Source organism: Tiliqua scincoides, chromosome 6 (assembly GCF_035046505.1).
Source record: "Tiliqua scincoides isolate rTilSci1 chromosome 6, rTilSci1.hap2, whole genome shotgun sequence".
NCBI lineage: Eukaryota > Metazoa > Chordata > Lepidosauria > Squamata > Scincidae > Tiliqua > Tiliqua scincoides.
Genome location: NC_089826.1, coordinates 8,314,235 through 8,320,234, shown reverse-complemented (window position 1 = coordinate 8,320,234; position 6,000 = coordinate 8,314,235).

Sequence of the window (6,000 nt, the reverse complement as noted above, 5' to 3'; positions counted from 1 at the left end):
CAGCTCCTTTAGAAATCTTCCCAAACCCTCTTTTGTTTGGGTGTTTTCCTTGGCACAGGTCAGTAATTCAAGATAAGCTTTTTGTCCGCTGTGGCTACAAGCAGCAATTGTGCCTCTGCTAATTCATGGCTTTTGGAACGGAGAGGAAAGCAGACAGGCAGCAGAAAATGGCACCCTGTCTTTGAAATGGTCCTGCAAAGATCTGTCCCCAGCACTCTTGCTCTGGCAGAGCAATCCCAGGTTGGAATCACAATTTAATCACAGGTTGGAATATTATTTGTGTCCTCCTATTTCTTTTACAGAGTGTGTTATCAGGAACCACATTGGATTAGTAGTGTCTTTAATTACGAAAAAAAGGAAGGAGTTAATCCAATTGGGATTAACTCACACAAGTGATCATAGTCTGCAGTTAGATCCTGTCCCATTTGGGGATTTGCATTAACAAAAATAGTGTTTTGCACGCCTTGTTTCCCTGAACTGTTTCATGCTCTAGGCAGCAGGATGGCTAGAGGGGGTGCAACGCACTAAATTTTCCAGGGAGCCTCACAAGCAGCCCTTCTCCCTCGGAGCCATTCCAGGCCGCTAGAGCAAAACGGAGGTGTACACCTTCTGGAGTGTTCCAGGAAGGCCTTCTGGGCATATGCCTCCGTTTTGCTCTATCGGCCGGGAATGGCTTGGAAGGGGAGGGGCTGCTTGCACGGTGCCGTGTGGCTCCCTGCAAAACTTAGTGCTTTGCCCCCCCTCTAGCTATGCCACTGGTTCAAGGGCAGCTTTGCAAAAACGAGAGCCATTTCATTCATCAGACAGAATGAGGCAGCTCAGCTGTCCAAATGCCTGGCTAGAGATATCGTGAGCACACGGGTGTTTGCAAAACCTCCTGCTTGCTCACAAGCTGGATTAGAATGAAGACAGTTCCAGACACAGCTTGTGGAAGCAGAGTGAACCTCCACAGCCTTGTCCCCTGCACAAGGCCCCCTCCCTTGGGGGCAGAGTGAAGGCAAATGCAGCAACAGCAGGAGAGGTCCTGAGCACTCAAGGCTAAGGTCCTTGGTTGTCACCTTCAGAAATGCAGTCAAAGGTCCTGGACATGTGCTAGAATGGGCGATTCTGAAATGAACCAGCTTTCTCATGAGTAGTTAGTGGAACTCGCTTCATTATGTGCTTATTAGGATGGATGTACCGCGTCTGAGAATGAAATTTAATGGCAGTAGGACAGAAGGCCTTTAATGGCCTCCATTTCAACACACTTTATGGTCATATTAGGTTGATATTGCAAGGTAGTAGAGGTTGCGCATACTGAGACTTTGGCAGTGACAAAAATTGTGTTATGGCAATGCCGATACCACCACCCTCAAACACAAACACACAAAAAGGGCATATAAATGACAGTGGAGGTCCTCCACTTCTACAGTTTCCACACAGAGCCAAGGAGGGCCCACAACACCAACCTGAATGCACCAGGGTGGCCCCAACACCCAACCATTACTTCGCTCTCACCAAGGTTTAGTGGGAGGGGCCACTTACATGGCACTTTGCGGCACCTGCCATACTTACCACACCGCCCTCCTGTAGCTACGCTACTGCCTTTGAATACTAGTTGTTGTTGGGGGGGGGGGCAAACTGCAGCAAAGGGTTCTTGCCATACCGCCGGGGTTGCGGACTTTTCCAGAGGGCTCTTGTTGACCATGGAAGGAATTATAACGCTGGATGAATTGGACCTTTGACCTGATCCAACAGAGATTTAATATTCCCATGTGCTCTTAGACAACGACGCCCAAAGGCCTTCCAAACACTGGAGCCAACCCTGAAAATATGGCTCCAGCTTTCTTGCAACACCCAGATCGATAAACTATCTGTAGCAGACAATGTAAAATCAACACATAAAACCCTTGTTGTTTTTAAAATGTCAACCAGGTAGGATATAACTTTCATGAGCTGGAACTCCTCGGCCCACAAAAGCGCTTTGTTCAGCGTTTTAGGAAGAGCTGGTCAAAGCCAATCATTCCCCTTTTGTCTTTGTACAATTCTTTGTCCGCATTACCGTCAGCCATTAATTAATCTGTGAAGTTTCCCTTACTCAGTATTTTTAACTTAATTATTTTGGCACAGGAAATCTTCAAAGGAAAGCTGTTCGCCGTCGAGTTCTGCAAGCAGCATAAAACGTCCCATCAAAAGTTGGGTGTGAACAGAAAAACCCCAAATATGCCACATGACTTCTTTGAACCAAGGCTGTCTCGAGAGACCCTTTATTCATGTCTCAGTGAATTTTGCTCAGCTTTGAACTGAAAAGACTGGGACTTGACTTCGACCGCGACCATTCAGACGCGGTCCCATTCAGAACAGTCACGCTGAGCATGTCCAGCACTGTGATGCAGGCATTGACAACTGGTCCGCCTCAACGCTGCATCCCAAACATCCTCAGTTCTACCTACCGCACCTCCTGTCAGTGAACTGACAGCCAAAGCAACATTGATGGCAAGGAATGCAGCTTGTACATTGTTGACAAGCTGTGGTCTAAGAGGAAGAACTGACCAGTTCACCAGCCAAGCAGGTCCATACACAGCAAAAGGCCAGGCAAGAGTTGCATCAGGGGCCATCAGATCACATTGGCTGAAGGCTCAAGACTATCTGAAGACCACCAGCTTGGTCAACCCCTGAGCCCTCATGAGCAATGGCAGGCAGTACCCAATCAGGGGCAGATGAGGGCATCTTGGGAGGCCCAGTGCAGGGCTTTGTCCAAGGACACCAGCACTGCACATGAACAGGTTTCATCCATGTTGAGCCTTCAGGGTCAGGCTACTGTCTGGACGGAGCAATGAGGTCATGTCGTTTCTGCTCCTGCCTCTTGCCATCAACAGGCCTCACCTTCTCGCTGTCCCCAGGATCATTCTTCCCTTGGGTGGTTGGACACCTGCAGCTCTGTTGACACCAGTCTCTTCTGTGTACTGTGCCCACGGCTCTCTCTGCCTTTCCTACACGAGGGAATGCTTTGTAAGTAAACAGGAACATAAATACAAGGATTTTTCTTAAGGCAAGTGTTGTTGTTTTTACTTAAAAACCAGTAAAACAAAGTAAAACAAGGACTGCTTTGTTTTACTGTAGCAGACATAGTGTTGAACGTACGTGTTTATCTCCCCCTGTCTCTAGTACACACAGAAACCTGTCTGGATTGTGGGAGGTTGAGCCATAGCTCAATGGCAGAGAAGGCGCTTTGCATGCAGAAGGCCACTGGTTCCAGGTCCAGAAGACACCAGAGACAGGACCACAGAAGATCCCTGCCTGTAGGCCCCCTCCCCAGCAGCTGGAGCAGACAACCTTGGGCTGGATGAACCAAGGGTCATATTCCGGATGTGCGTATGGTGGTAAGGTCCATATGAAAGAATTCACCTCTCTGCCCTCTTGCACCTGCCCTGCATTCACCTGAGCATCAATCTCAGACCATTTGTTATTCACCAGCCAGTCAAGATGTGCAATGCACCTTACAATTGCCTTGGCAGCACCACTCAAAGGCTGAGTAGGCGGAGAGACACCAGCAGCATCCAGCTACCGCATCTCTGATTGCACTGACCCAGCCTAGAGACCAAAGAGTGGAACCCTGCTCTGCTTATGAGCCAGTTACCAGGATTCCATCACCGTCAAGTGAGCTGCTAGATGATTCTTTCATCACATGATCATCTGCTCCCATGCAGGCTTTTAATTTAGAAATAGTAGCTGCAGAAGACCTCCTGCTCCTGATTGGAACTACAGTGCAGGGGCGTTTTAACCCCTTGCCCCCTTCCACAGCTCCAGTCTAGACCCCTGGACCCCCACAGCTGCTATTTGCTCTGGAAAGAAAACTGCCACTGGCACTCACCCCATAGCTGAAATCGGTAGTGCAGCTATAGGGGTGGTGGTGGTGCGGTAAGTCCACAAAGCACCATATAACTGACCCCTCCTACTCACCATTGGAGCCATTCCAGGCAGTGATGGCAATGCATTGCCAGGATGGCTGCAACGGCAAGTGGGAGGGGCCAGTTACATGGCACATTGCGGCACCTACAATACTTGCCACACCACACCGCCCCCCCAGCTATGCTACTGTTTGAGATATGCAGGCTGCACCTGGATTGACCAGGGTGTAATTTGGGATGGTATGCAATGGTGGTGGGGGAAATGGCCCTTTGCCCAGATCCCGGAGCAGGCTTAGCCTCCATCCCACTTGTGTCTCTGAGCGCACCTCTTTCTCCCACAGAAGTGAATGGATTCTTATGGAACAAGGAAAACACTGAATTGGGAGGGGGTTCTATTACAGCAGGAGCAAAGCTTGCCTGCTGCTTCTAACTCTGGGGTGTCAGCAATGTGTCTCTGCAATTGAGAGAACTGCCCCCTCTCCACACATAACCCATTCATTACTGAGAAGAATTCTGTCACATCATCTCGAGAAAAGAAATGCTGCTTAGTGGGGGCTGTATCCTCGTAGACCGTGAATGAACAGTCTGAATGAATGTGAATGTTTAACCTCTGCACTTAAAACAGGTGTCAGGCAGCTGTCCATTCATTCCAGTTGTTTGGGAGGAGAAAAATTCAGCCCTCTTTTTATAGGGAGAGAGTGAGCGCATGCTATCATTGCTCAGGAGTGGATAGCATTTCCTTCATGGATCTGGGGTATGGCATGCACGACACACAGAGAGAGTTTTCTGACATACTTTCCTTCCCTATTCAGTGAGGGTTTTAGGGGGTAAACCCAACCCTCCAGAATCTGAAGTTTCCGAAGAAGCATCAGCCATTGTATGACTCGATGCTACAAATCACTGGGCCAGAGCCAGGCTGGGTGCTGTTGACCGCCGCTCTTGCAACATATGTAGCTTTGTGAAGCATCAAGAGATCTGTGAAGCATCAAGCATCTCAGACTGGTGATGCTGGCAACCCAGCCAGCTCCTTTTCTCTCCCTCCAGCACAGGAGCTTCCACCCTGTTCTCTTTGGCACCTGCTCTAGCAGTCGTGATAAGGCTCCAACCTCTGGATCTGTCATTTGACAAAGACCAATGGTACAGTTATCCCCCACTTTCTGACAGTGAGTTTTTCAACAATCTGCTCTTTTAACACGTTTAAGTTATAGCCAGAAGTCATATAGCAGAAGTCATTCATTCAGTGCATGCTCTGCTCTTTCAATCTGCAGTTCTAAAGGCTAAAATTGCCCTCTCCCATGTTGATTTGTGCTCTTCAGCCATTTCCACCACAACGCTGGTCCCTAACCTGTCATATTATGATAATAATAACATATCATATTATTGGATGCTGTATTGCTGATCACTGGAAATGAAACAGAAAATTCAGCTATTTGATGAGTAGTCTGGGAAAAGTATAACTTCTAGAGGGGTTGTTATGCTTGCCCGTGGTAGCAAAAACAACAAAGAGCCCCATTAGGAAAGGGATCAAGAATGAGACTAATAGTATAACCACATGTGGAATTGGGTGCACACACCTCTGGTCGCCGTATCTGAAGAAGGTATAACTGGAAAAGGTGAAAAGGAGCAGCCACACTGATCAGAAAGCTGGAGCACCTTCCTTACTAAAAAAAAAAAAGACTACTGGTTGGGGGCCTTTTTAGCTTGGAAAACAGGTGGTTAAGATAGGGAGACTCATACAATTCTGCATAATATGGATCAAGAAAAACTTTTGTCCCTCTCTCAGGGAACTAACCGTTCAATTAAACTGATAGGTGGAATTTTAGAATGGACAAAAGGAGGTGCTTTGGCACGCAGCACATAATGAGTTTGTGGAATTCATTGCCACAAGACGTGGAGATGGCCACTAGTTTGGCTGGCTTGAAAAGTGGACAGCTATGTACGACTGGTCTATCAATGGCTCCTGGCAATGATGGACATGCACTACCTCCAGGTTCAGTAGCAGTAAGCCTCTGAATACCAATTACAAGGGAGCAAAGGAAGCATAACTTTCTCTTCCGCTTTTGGGCTTCCCAGTGGCAACTGGTGCATCACTATACGAACTATGATGCTG